The 14,815-nt window shown below is 39.1% G+C and overlaps 1 pseudogene; it reads right to left on the bottom strand.

The window, feature by feature from the left end:
* Positions 1-7,856: 7,856 nt before the first annotated feature.
* On the bottom strand, positions 7,857-9,856 carry LOC148003916 (zinc finger protein 431-like; annotated as a pseudogene).
* Positions 9,857-14,815: the final 4,959 nt, after the last annotated feature.

Here is a 14,815-nt window from a genome sequence, read left to right as displayed (position 1 = left end):
TTTTTCTCTCCCTGCTTTCCTTGCTTGCTCTTTCTCTCTTTCTCTCCACCCCTGCTCATTATCCTCACTCCCCATATCGACTTTTCTGACCTCTTTGGAACTAGTGAACTCTGTATCCTTGGGATCAGTGAGCCCACTAGAGAATTGCCCCCAATAAACACTGTCATTTGGCTTGGGTGGAATCCTTCGTGCTGGGCTTAGGTAAACTGCAGCTAGTTTTCACTGGTAGGTACTGGAACCCTGGGAGACAAACCTTGAGGAACACTAGTGTTAGCCAGCACATCCTCTTCAGTGGGAAGATAAGCACACATTCACACACAGAACTGTTTTAGTAAAGGTTCTCTAGATGAACAGACCTGATAGGATGAATCTCTGCAGGTTGAAAGCAGATTTATTAGAATTTTCACATCGTTAGTCCAACGATGGCTAACGTGGCATGTACAGGGATAGGGAAACCTATACGTGAACATAGCCAGACTCCTTCAGTAAAATCCCACTGCTTATTTTCTTGAAGGAAATCATTCCTTTGGAAATGAATCCTCTTCTCTCCTTGCTTGCAATGGAGGGGGCGGGGGATGTCTTTCTCAGTTCTTCTGTCTTGTCTTACATATTGGCTATTCCTTGTATTCAAACTGACTACATGTAGGATTTACTAAAACTGAAAGAGATTGGGTACAGTGTGGGGATTTCTCTTAATTATAGCTTTTGAAATGTGAAAACCCTTCTTTAATCTAGATTTTTTTGAGTTGTTAAGATCCACCTTTACTCTAGCCCACAGCTTCTAGTGACAGCCTACATATATAAAGAAAGATGTTAGCTCATTCTCTTTGTCTACTTACCTTACCTCTGGCTAGCAAGTTCTTTCTTGCCTTTTCTTCTTTCTTTCCTCTTTCCTTTACTTTTTTTTTCTTTTTTCTTTTTTTCGGAGCTGGGGACCGAACCCAGGGCCTTGTGCTTCCTAGGCAAGCGCTCTACCACTGAGCTAAATCCCCAACCCCTCTTCTTTCCTTTTCTTTTTCTGGCATTAAAAAGCCTACCTCTTTGAAACTCTGATATATACTGAAGACAGACAGACATCCAGCCACATGGACTGAACCACACTGGATTCTTCAACTTTCCATTGGTAGACAGCCACTGCTAGTGAGACATTCTAGTAAATCTGCTTTCAACATGCATACAGAGATTCATTCTATCAGTTCTGTTCATTAATAGAATCTTTAGTAATATAGCCGTGTGTGCATGCGTGGTTTTTGTTTTGTTTTTCCACCTTTCCACTGAGGAAGATGTCCCAGCTAACAACTGTGCTCCACAGTGTTTGTCCTCTGTTTCCTGCTTTTCTCCCAGGCTTGTCTCAGACCTACCAGGTGAGAAGTAGCTGCAGTTTACCTGAACCCAGATGAAGTCACAAGGCTCAGGGAAATTGCAATGCTAGAATAGATAGGTTGGGTAAAACCTAATCCTCCACAATGGGAAGGCCCAGAAGATATGGCCTTCACGAATCCTATAAGTCACAAACTGGTGAGAGGGGCACCACACATTTGAAAAGTGTTGTTCTTGCCCTTTTCTGTGTGCCAGACCTTGGGGTTGGAGATGTTGCTCAATTAGATGAATTGTATTCAATGCTGCCACGGGCCAGGTGGCAGCATTGAATGGCAAGACACAAGGCGAACGTAGTTATTATACTAGTCAGAGTAGACAAAACAACGTTTATAATGACATAGCCTGTAATGATCAGCACAGGAGAGGTGAAATTTACAATGGCATGACTCGTTCGGACCTTTGGTAGTGCCGAATCAGACATGGTGTTTCCAGGCAGGAAATAGATAAGAAGCTTACTGCATATCTGTTTTATCTCTATAAGTAGACAAATTCTCAAACAAATGAAAGAGAGGATACATTGGATCCTGGCAAAAGGCAATCTTGGCCAGTAAATCAATTTCCAGACTTGAGTAGGTTTGCAGACCCAGGACACCTTGAATGAAGGGGTGGCCAGGTTCCCCAGAGGAAGGATCTTGATAGGACAACTGAAAATTTTGCTATTAGCCTCTTTCCAGTTCTTCCCCAGAGAGACCCACAGCCCTTTACAAGGGTAACTGTACACTGGGGAAAGGAAATAATCAGGCTTTCCAGGGTATATCAGATACTGGTTCTGATCCCAGGAGATCCCAAGAAATGCTATGGCCCTCCAGTTAAAGTAGGGGCTTATGGAGGACAGGGGTTTAATGGAGTTTTGACTGATGCCTGACTCACAGTAGGTCCAGTAGGTGCCTGAACACATCCTGTGGTCATATCCCCAGTTCCAGAATGTATAATTGGGATAGATATACTTAGAAATTGGCATTCACAGTCACAGACCATATGAAGGTCAAGAAGGAAGACCGAAATGTGGATGCTTCAGTCCTTCTTAGAAGGGGGAACAAAATACTCACAGGAGGAAACACAGATATAAAGAGTGGAGCAGGGACTGACATAGACTGCCCCACCTGGGGATCCATCCCATAAGAAGACGTCAAACCCAGTCACTATTGTTGTTGCCAAGAAGTGCTTGCTGACAAGAGCCTGATATGGGTGTCTCTGAAAGGCTCTGCTAAAGCCCTACTGATACATATGAGGATGCCTGCAGCTAACCATTGGACTGAGCATGGGGACCCCAATGGAGGAGTGAGAGAAAAGACTGAAGGAGGTGAAGGGGTTTGTAACCCCATAGGAAGGACAACAATATTGACAAACCAGACCTCAGAGTTCTCAGGCACTAAACCACCAACCAAAGAATGCAAATGGAGGGACCTTTGACTCCAGCCACACATATGTAGCAGAGGATTGCATTGTCTGGCATCAATAGGAGGAGAAACACATTTAGTGGGTCTATTTCGATTGTGGACACAGCACATTCCTCACTTGGGTGTGTTACTCAGGCACATTTACCAAGTGACTAGGAAAGCCACTGGCCTTTTGTGGAGCCTGGAACAGAATGCTTTTCAACAGGTCCAGGCTGCTGTGCAGGCTGCCCTACTACTTGGACCATATGATCCAGCAAACTCTATGGTACTCAAGGTTTTTGTGGTAGATAGAGTTGCCGTTTGGAACCTCTGGGTGGCCTCTGTAGATGGATCACAGAAGATACCTTTGGTATTTTGGAGCAAAGCTATACCATCATCTGGGGAAAACTGTTTTCCCTTTGAAAAACAGCAGTCGGCCTGCTATTAGGCACTAGTAGGAACTGAACATTTGGAAATGGGACACCGAGTTACCATGTGACCTGAACTGCCCATCATGACCTGGGTGTTATCAGACTCTACAAGTGAGAAAGTAGGACATGGACGGCAGCGGTCTGTTATCAATTGAAGTGGTATATATGTGATTGGGCCTGAGCAGGTCTTTAAAGCACAAGCAAATTACATGAAGAAGTTGCCCAAATGCCTATGGTTTCTACTCTTGTTACAATACCATCTGCTGCTAAGCATGTGCCTATAGCCTTATGGGGGTGTTCCATGGGATCGGCTGACTGAAGAAGACTAGGACCTGGTTTACTGCCGCCTCTGCATGTTATGCACTGAAAGAATAAAAAATACAGCCAAAAAGTCAAAAGTTTAGGAATGCTGTCCCACCCCTAAGAAGCCCTAAATACCTCAAATTCCAGACTTTGCACTCTACCTGTCAGTAAATGGTCACATTTCTTGAGCCTGCTCTCCCAGGATCCAGATAAAAGAATTTAAAATAAGGTCCTTAAATGGGTGATCTCGACCTAGTAAACATAAGAGGAAGCTTCTCCCAGCAACTAGCTGACCATAAAGTTAGATTAAAATCTTAGAGAACAACCTTGAGAAGCAGGAAGCTTCTCCTAGGAACTAGCGGACCATAAAGTTAAGCAATCTTGAGAAAGGGGAAGCTTCTTGTGATTTTCGAATGATACCACTCCTGCCCCCTTGGGTTGTGGTTTCTCCCTTTAAATACCCTTTCTCCCAGCATCTCAGGGTGGACACCTCTGTCTCCTTCATGGGATACGTGTCGGCCCGGAGATCTCCTTAATAGATCTCTGTAATAAACCTCTCCTTTGCATATTACATCCAAAATGGTCTCTGTGTTGAGTCCGAGATTTCCCGAGACTTGAGTAAGGGTGTACCTTCGGGGATATTTCAGCACCACCCAGAAGTAGACAACTGCAGCATTACAACCCCTTTCCGGGACAACCCTGAAAGATACAAGTGAAGGAAGATCTTCACAGTGGGCAGAACTTCGGGCAGTACACCTGGTATTACAGTTTGTGCGAAAGAAGAAATGGCCAAATGTACATGATTGTTCACTGACACATGGGCTGTAGCCAATGGTTTGGCTGGATGGTCAGGGACTTGGAAAGATCACATTTGGAAAATTGGTGAGAAAGACATCTGGGGAAGTATGTGGATGGATCTCTCCAAATGGGCAAAGATATTTGTGTGCCATGTAAATGCTCGCCAAAGGGTGATTTCAGCTGAGGAGGAATTCAATAATCAAGTAGATAAGATGACATGTTCTGCGGACAGTCAGACTCTTTTACCCGCCAATCCTATCATTGGTCAATGGGGACAGGAACCAAGTGGACATGGTGGCCAAGATGGAGGTTATGCTTGGACTCAACAACACGGACTTCCACTCACCAAGACTGACCTGGCTGCAGCTGCTGCTGAATGCCAGATCTGCCAACAGCAGAGACCAACACTGAGCCCCAGATATGACACCATTCCTCGAGGTGACCAGCCATGAACCTGGTGGCTGGTAAATACATTGGACCACTTCCCCCATGGAAAGGACAATGTTTTCTTCTTACTGGAGTAGATACTTACTCTGGTTATGAATTTGCCTTTCCTGCACATAATGCTTCTGCCAAAACCAGCATCCATGGACTTATAGAATGGCTTATTTAGTGGCATGGTATTCCACACGGTATTGCTTTTGACCAAGGAAATCTTTTCAAGGCACTGGTGTACTTAAGAAATAAAGTATTTCCTGTGTAAATGTTTGTCTAAGTGGCTACATTTGTGGTCCCTAGTCCATATTTAAATTGTTCAAAACTTAACCTGGAGCCTGAACTTAAAAGAGACTTAAGGGTGACAGCATAGGTGGAAAATAAAATCTACTCTCAGCCAGCTCTTATTTGAGTATTAGCCAGAGCTGAATGTATGCTGTCATTAAAGAGATTTCTCTTAATCTTTTAATAGTATGTGCAGTGATTTAAAAGATCTTACCAAATATTTTATAGTCATAGATTCCCCTCTGTATGAGTTCTTTCAGGACTTCAAAGACTACTTTGATATACAAAGGCTTTAACAGACTGATCATACACTAAAGGTTTTACGCCTGTATGAAGATCCTAGGAAACGTTACCACATTGACTGTGTTTATGGAATTTCTCTGCAGTTTGATTTTTCTCCTATTTTGTAAGACTACTGCTACATGCAAAGGCTTTACTACATTGTTGACATTTATTTATTGTCTCTCTGGATGTATTAGTTTATGTATTTGTAGATAATTGTGCTGTGAGAAGTGCTGGAGTCCATCTCTGGTGGGGTTCTGGAACCTGAGGATAGATGTATGGTCTTGGCAAAAGTGATGACTCTTGACTGCATGTTGACTTTCAACCAAGTGGCACTGAATAGCTCGACCCACTTTTCTTTATACACTCACAAGCCTGTTCCCATGAGCAGTGATATCATTGGTTGTTCTGCTTAAATGAAATCATAACATCAGCATCATAAAAGCCCCATCACTGTAAAAGCCCCCAGTAGTTTTTCTTCCCCCTTCCCATCTCCTGCTAGGTCAATTACTCCCTAACTTCATTTTGCACTACAAAGCACAATTAAAGCAAGCCAAAAATAAATATCCAGCCAGAAATATCCTGTGGATATGAGTACATACCCAGCTGGCAGCTGGTTATTGAGCTATGCAAGGTGAGACAGATTAAACAGTTGTGAGTATAAGTCCATTCATCAAATAACATCCCTTTGTCATAATACTTTCTTAATTGCACATAGAGATCTGCTCATTGTACCAAGCAATGTTTCCTAATAAGCACCTATCAATTGGATACCATCTTTGTAAGAACCATTTTTAAGTTTCTATTGATCAGGCATAGCTTCCCCATTTTAAGTCTCTGTTTATTGGCCATAGCTTCCTCAGAACACTTATGCAAGCAGGACCCACTGCTCTCTACAACTGCCACAGACTTACTCAGTGTGACTGTAGCTATTTTTCTAGGGACATGATTATGTGTCCCCAAATACTCAGGATTAATGGTCGTATCTGGAGGATCAACAGAGACAAAGAGAAGAGAGGAGGCCTTTACTCCTTGAAAGAGTATTGAGAAAAACACAGAATCATTCATAGAGCTTTCAGCCTACATGAACCCAGCCTCACCCTGATTGAAAGGTGAAAACAAACATTTTTGAGTATTAATAGCATAGTAAAAGCAAGGAGAGCTTGTAGCACACATGATCTAGATTATAAGCAAAGAGGCTACTCAATTCACCCCAGGTCTTTGTTAAGTGGAAAGAGATTTCTATGGGCCTTGCCACAGGAGAATCCTATCAGTGAAACACACGCATACTCTGGTCCCTGCGTGGCCACTGCCAGAAAAGGCTTTATCACACTGCTTATATTCATAGGGTTTCTCTCCAGGGTGTGTTCTTTCATGTATTTGTAGAGAACTATGATATACAAATTTTAGGAACAAGCAAAAGAAATGTGTTTTAAGTACTGCGTTTTTGTTGTTGGACTCTATTTAATCATGGAATGAAACTATGTTAAAGTTCCTAGGTTCTAGGGGAGCTGGAAAATTACCAATAGCTGAACAGCTTCTGTCATTCATCTTTTCTTTCACAAAAGATGACTATTCCTAATGGCAAAAGAACAAATGGATATGATTGGTTAGATGGTAAAACCTATATTCTATATCCATTGATATTGTGCAATTACTTAAAGAAAGCCCCTGGGGTTGGGGATTTAGCTCAGTGGTAGAGCGCTTGCCTAGGAAGCATAAGGTCCTGGGTTTGGTCCCCAGCTCCAGAAAAAAAAAAGAACCAAAAAAAAAAAAAAAAAAAAAGAAAGCCCCTATCCCTAAATGCTGAGTGGTGGAAAAAAGTATCTGTAACTTGTCACATATGTTGGTGGTTTTCGAAATTAAAAGATTCATAACATGGGTTGCAGGTGAGCTCCTGAGTATATTCCACAATCCTGATTGATCAGATTGATTACATAAGTTCTTGTCATCTGCATTAACTAGGTATTGGAGTTGTATTGGTCCTAAGTAGACTCATAACACAGAGGTTCTACCACATTGCTTATATGCATAGAATCTCTCCAGTATGGACACTTTTATGATCATGAAGACTATATAAATGTGCAATGGCTTCACCATATTAAATACATTCATGAGGTTTCTCTTCAGTATGAATTTTTTCATGCCTTTGAAGATGACTTTGATGTGCAAAGGCTGTAGCACATTGGTGACATTCATAGCGATTCTCTCCAGGGTGTGCCCTTTTATTTACTTGGAAACTAATATGTCGTACGAAGGCTTGTCACATTGGTTACATTCATAGAGTTTCTCTCCAGTATGTGTTCTTTTATGTATTTGGAGATGACTATGACATGCAAAGGCTTTACCACATTGATTGCAACCCTATGGTTTCTCTCCTTTATGTGTCCTTTTATGCATTTGGAGACTATTGTGATATGAGAAGGCTTTATCACATTGATTACATTTGTAAGGTTTCTCTCCAGTATATGATCATTTATGTATTTGGAGATGACTGTAACATAAAAAGGCTTTAACACATTGATTATATTCATAATGTTTCTCTCCAGTATGTGTTCTCTTATGTACTTGGAGACTATTGTAATATGAAAAGGCTTTATCACATTGACCACATTCATAAGGTTTCTCTCCAGTATGCGTTCTTTTATGTATTGGGAGATGATTGTGACTGAAAGGCTTTACCACACTGGCTACATTCAAAGGGTTTCTCCTCGGTATGTGTTCTTTTATGTATTTGAAGATGACTGTATCGTGCATAGGCTTTACCACATTGGTTGCATTCATAGGGTTTCTCTCCAGTTTGTGTTCTGTTATGTATTCAGAGATGACTGTAATGTGCAAAGGTTTGACCACATTGATTACATTTATAGGGTTTCTCTCCAGTATGAATTTTTTTGACTCTGATATGCAAAGGCTTTACAACATGGAGTATATTCAAAGGTTTTCTCTCCAGTATGACTTCTTTTATGCCTGCAAAGATAATTGGCACATGTGAAAGCTTTACCACATTCATTACACTGATGAATCTTTTTATCTGTATGAATTAATTTACAATTTGGTTTAATGGTAAAGAGGAATCAGATGTTAATGTTTTATCACGTTTTTGCATTCATGGTTCCCCCCTTTTGGGTTGTTTTGTGTCTTTGAAGATACCTGTGATGGTAAAAGCATTTATTACATAGCTTACATTTATAGCATCCTTTTTCTATTAAGTTTATCACATATTTGCAAAAGGAATAACTCAAAGCTTTGCCACACTAATTGAATTCATAAATTTTTCTTTAGTATGAACCATACTACATTTGGAAAGTGGACCAGTGCAAATAGAATAATTTCCAGATTCCTAGTACCCACAGGGATTTTTTGCAGTGTGAATTTATGGGTGAATTCCCAATTAAGTTGGAAAACTAACCAAATGTAAACTTGTATCATACTCAGAAAGTCTACTAAATGTAGGGGCTACTATATATCTTCTAATTTTTCTAGGAGAGAAAGAGAGGTACTTTGTTTCTTTCAATATGCCTATACTCATACGGCTTGAATCCATTGTGACGTAAGATATATCTGTTTTAAAAAGTGGAATAACAAATAAAATACAAATTGGGAAAACACATTGCATTCAGACTATGTTCCTCATACACATGTGGTATAGGGATTAAGTTTTCTCGGCATCAACATTCTTGATACTCATAAACTGCCCCTATCACTAAACTTAGCAATGTTACTACAAGTATATGAGGAACCCTAGGTTTACCATGGACCGTTCAGATAGTATAAGATTTAGACGTATATTTATCACCTACTCAGTGTCACTAACCTTTTGCCATATGAGTGGTATGAGACTAAACAGATTGACAGTTCTTCAGCATAGCTCTAAAGGGACTATGATACACAAGGTGACATCTGTTAAGAAACTGTTTCTTTCTTAAAAGAATGCCTTGCAAATGAAAATCAGATACCTGACATTGAGGTACATGGTTTTGTGTGAATTTAATAATCACTGATATACTTAAAGCAGTACTTTTTTACACTGTTGCTTTTCTTTTAAACTTCCAGAACGCATTAAAATTTCTTCAGAGGCATATTCATATCAACTTGCACATGAAAATTACCTTCCATGTCTTCCGGAACATTGACAATGTTCTTCAATAGTATGGTCTTCCCAATTGTAACCTAAAATACAGTACCAGAAAATGTATGATATATTATTGGAAATTAGGCAAAATTTAAGTTAGTATCTTCAGTGAACCTTAGAACAATGTCTAACTTACGTTATTCTTCATTCTCAATTGATATTACAGAAAAACATCAATAACAAAGAAACAGTAGTGCCCTTATTTTAAAGAGTGAAAGAAAATTCACTCTCATACCTATAGCAGTGAGTTTCCTGTAGGTCTCCAACATCACATCTTTGTAGAGACTCTTCTGAAAAGGATCCAGCAAAGCCCACTCTTCCTGAGTGAAGTTCACACGCACATCCTCATAGGTCATTGCATTCTAAAATATCCCATCCAAGTGTACAAGAGAAAGCATAATACTGCCAACACAATAAATGTATACTTCAATAACAATATAGTCAATTTACTTCTGATGTAGCCACCACTTATTTCCTAAGTAGAAGTCTTATGTAATTGCCAGGTCATTTTAGAAGAAAACTAAATGTGATGTCCATCTCTGTCATTTCCTTGTTCTTTGAGTAGGATATAGCCTTGCAAAAGAAATGCCAGTTAATACACACACGCGCGCACACACACACACACACACACACACACACACACGGAGAGAGAGAGAGAGAGAGAGAGAGAGAGAGAGAGAGAGAGAGAGAGAGAGAAGCAACCAGATCAACAGTACTAGGTACACATTAGGGAAATTGTATGAACAAATACTAATTACATAAATGATGGGTAATCTGGGTGTACTGACTCATGACTCATGACTTTAATTCCAACACTCAGGAGGCAGAAGCAGGTGTATCTCATTGATTTGGATGCCAGCATGGTCTGTGCAATGACTCAGCAGTCGTGGATTGGTGCACTGTGACCCATCCCACAATACCACCTGCCTCCTAAGAGGTCTTCTCTAACCTGAGACACACACATAGGACAACCCCCAACCTCCACCTGCTGGAACCCTAGCAAGCCCACTAGTCATGGGCTCTGCCCTGCCCTATGGGAGCTCCATCCTCCTTCTGGTCTGTACCTAGACCTGAAGTGAGGATAGGTGCACTGCACTGCACCCCACTGTATGGCTCTGCCTGCCTCCCAGGAGGCCTGCTCCAACCCAGATAACCAGGCCAGTCAACACCAGTGAAAACCAGATTACTAAAAGCAAGCACAAGTACATAATTAAGAGAAACCAATGTAATATGGCACCATCAGAACCCAGCTCTCTATTACAGCAAGCCCTGAGCACCCTAACACACGTGAAGAGCAAGACTATGACTTTAATCCCCATCTCATGAAGATGATAGAGGCCTTTAAAGAAAATAAATAATTCCTTTAAAGTAATGCAGGAAAACATAATCAAACAGGTAGAAGCACTTAAAGAGGAAACAGATAAATACTGTTATATACAAAAAAATACAACCAAACAGGCAAAGGATATGAATAAAATGGTCTAGGACCTAAAAGTGAAAATGTAAGCAATAAACAAAATGCAAATAGAGGCAATCCTGGAGATGGGAAACCTAGGAAAGAATACAGGAACTACAGATGCAACCATCATCAAAAGAATACAAGACATGGAAGAGAGAATCTCATGCATAGAAGATACCATAGAAGAAACTGATGCATCAGTTACAATAAATGCCAAGTGTAAAAAATTCCTAACTCAAAACATCTAGGAAATTTGGGACACTATGAAAAGACCAAGCCTAAGAATAATAGGAATAGAAGGGGGCGAGGATTCCCAGTACAATGGGCCAGAAAACATCTTCAACAAGATCATAGAAGAAAACTTCCCTAACCTAAAGAGATGCCTGACTTAAAGAGAAGCTTACAGAACACCAAATAGATTAGACTAGAAAAGAAAATCCTTCCACCACATAATAATTAAAACACTTAATGTACAGAGCAAAGAATGAATATTAAAAGCTGCAAGGGACAAAGACCAAGTAACACACAAAGGGAGACCAATCATAATTATACATGACTTCTAAACAAAGACTCTAAAAGCCAGGAAATCCTGGAGAGATGTCTTGCAGACCCTAAGATACCACAGATGCAAGCCTACTATAACTATCAAAACTTTCAATCTCAATAGATGGAGAAACAAAGATATTCTCTGACAAAACCAATTTAAACAATATCTTTCTACTAATCCAGCCCTACAGAGGATACAAGAAGGAGAACACCAACACAAGGAGGGTAACTATATCCAACAAAACACAAGAAATTAATCATCTAACAGCAAAACCAAAAGAAGAGAATCACACACAAACTTACATACCACCTCCAATATCAAAATAATAGGAACTAAGAAACATTGGTTATTAATGTGTCAATATCAATGTACTCAATTCCTCAATAAAAAGACACAGGCTAACAGACTGGATTCATAAACAGGATCCATCATTCTGTTGCATGCAAGAAACACACTTGAGCAACAAGTTAGACACTACTTCAGTGTAAAGAGCTGGAGAAAGGTTCTTCCAAGCAAACAGACCCAGGAATCAAGCTGGAATAGCTATTCTAATATCTAATAGACCTTCAACCAAAAGTTTTCAAAAGAAATGGGGAAGGACACTTCATACTCATGAAAGGAAAAATCCACCAAGATGATATCTTAATTCTGAACATCCATGACACAAATGCAAGAACACCCATATTCGTAAAGAATTATTATTAAAGCTTGGAACACATAGTGAACCACACACAATAATAGTGGAGGATGTCAACACCCCATTTTCACCAATGAACAGGTCATCAAAACAGAAACTAAACAGAAAGAATCTTGTTATGAACCACATCGATTTAACAAATACAGACAGAATCCTTCCTCCCAAAACAAAAGAATGTGCCTTCTTCTCAGCATATCACAGAATACTCTCTAATGACCATACAATCAAGCCTCAACAGATTCAAGAACACTGAAATAACCCCATGCATTCTATCAGATCACCAAGGTTTAAGGCTGGACTTCAACAACAGAAACAACAGAAAGCCCACATAGTCATAGAAAATGAATAACTCTTTACTCAACGATTAATTAGTCAGGGAAAAAATAAAGAAATTAAAGACTTTCTAGAATACAATGAAAATGAAGGCAGAACATACTAAAACTTATTGGACATGATGAAAGCAACACTAAGAGGGAAACTTCATACCACTATGTCTCTTTATAAAGAAATTGAAGAGATCTCATACTAGAAACGTAACAGCACACCTGAACGAAAAGAAGCAAACAAACCCAAGAGGAGTACACAGCAGGAAATAATCAAACTCAGGCTGAAAACCATCAACTAGAAACAAAGAAAATACAAAGAATCAGCAAAATGAAGAGTTGATTCTTTGAGAAAAATCAATAAGGTAGACAAACCCTGACCTAAACTAACTAAAAGACACAGAGACAGTATCCAAATTAATGAAATCAGAACTAAAAAAAGGAGGCATCACAGCAGAAACTGAAAAAATTAAAAAATTCATTAGGTCATACTTCAAAAGTCTGTATTGTACAAAATTGGAAAATGTAAATAAAGTGGATAATTTTCTAGAGAGATACCATATACCAAAGTTAAATCAAGATCAGGTAAACTATATAAACAGACCCATAACCCTTAAGGAAATGGAAGCAGTCATTAAAAGCCTCCCAACCAAAACCAGCCCAGAGCCAGATGATTTTAGTGTAGAAATCTAACAGACTTTGAAAGATGAGATAATACCAATACTCCTCCAGCTATTCCATAAATAGAAACAGAAATATTGCAAAATTCATTCTGTGAAGCCACAGTGATTCTAATGCCTAAACTGCACAAAGACTCAACAGAGAAAGAGAATTTCAGATCAATTTTGCTTATAAACACTGACACAATAAAACTCAATAAAATTGTGGCAAGCCAAACCCAGAAACAGTTCGAAAAACATCGTTCTCCATGCTCAAGTAGGCTTCATCCCAGGGATGCAGGGATGGTTCAGTATATGAAAAACCATCAACATAATTCACCACATAAACAAACTGAAAGGAGAAAAAAAATCACATGATCATTTCATTAAATGCTGAAAATGACTTTGATCAAATCTAATAATATCAATTCGTGTTAAAAGTCTTAGAGAGATCAGGGTTGCAAGGCACATACCTAAACATAATAAAAGCAATAATATACAGAAAGCCAATAGTCAGTATGAAATTAAGTGGAAAGAAACTTGAAGCAATCCGACTAAAATCAAGGACAAAACAAGGCTGCCCATTCTCTCCCTATCCATTCATTATAATACTTGAAGGTCCAGCCAGAGGAATAAGACAACAAAGGAGATCAAGTGGATACAAATTGTAAAAGAATAAGTCATGGTTAATATGATGGTATACATAAATAACTCCCAAAAGTCTACCAGGGAACCTCTAGAGCAGATAAATACCTTTACTAAAGTTGCTGGCTACAAAATTAACTCAAAGAAATCAGCAGCCTTTTTTATACAAATGATAAAGGAGCAGAGAAAGAAATTAGGGAAACAACATCCTTCACTATAGCCACAAATAATATAAAATATCTTGATGTAACTCTAACCAAGCAAGTAAAAGATCTGTATGATAAGAACTTGAAGTCCCTAAAGACAAAAAAAATGAAAAAAGATAGCAGAAAATGGAAAGATCACCCATGCTCTTGGATTGGTAGAATTAACATTGTGAAAATGGCCATCTCACCAAAAGCAATGTACAGATTCAATGCAATCCCCATCAACATCCCAACAGAATATTTTACAGACCTTGAAAGAGCAATTCTCAACTTCATACGGAAAAATAAAAAACCCAAGATAACCAAGACAATCCTAAATAAAAAAGAGGGAATCAGCATCCTTGACTTCAAGCTGTACTACAGAGCAATAGTGATAAAACTGCATGACATTGGTACAGAAACAAACAGATTAATCAATGGAATAAAATTGAGGACCAAGAAATTAACCCATACACCTATAGACACTTGATTTTTGACAAAAAACCAAACCATCTTCACTAACTGTACATTTGACAGAGGGTCAAAAATATAAAAAATATATCCAAAAGATAGAACTAAAAACATCAACAAACCAAATAATACAAGTAAAAAATTGTGTACAGAGCTAAAAAGAATTCTCAACAAAGGAATCTCAAATGGCCAAGAACCACTTAAAGAATGGCTGAAACTAGAAAATGTCATCCTGAATGAGTTAACCTAGATCCAAAAGATGTACTCACTGATAAGTAGATATTAACCATAAAGTACAGGATACCCAGGATATACCCTCTGACCCAAAGAAGTTAAACAAGAAGGAGGGTCAAAATGAGGATGCTTGAATCTCACTTAGAAGGGAGAATGAAGTCATCATA

Source organism: Rattus norvegicus, chromosome 9 (assembly GCF_021556685.1).
Source record: "Rattus norvegicus strain SHRSP/BbbUtx chromosome 9, alternate assembly SHRSP_T2T, whole genome shotgun sequence".
NCBI lineage: Eukaryota > Metazoa > Chordata > Mammalia > Rodentia > Muridae > Rattus > Rattus norvegicus.
This window is presented reverse-complemented; position numbering and strand designations above follow the sequence as displayed.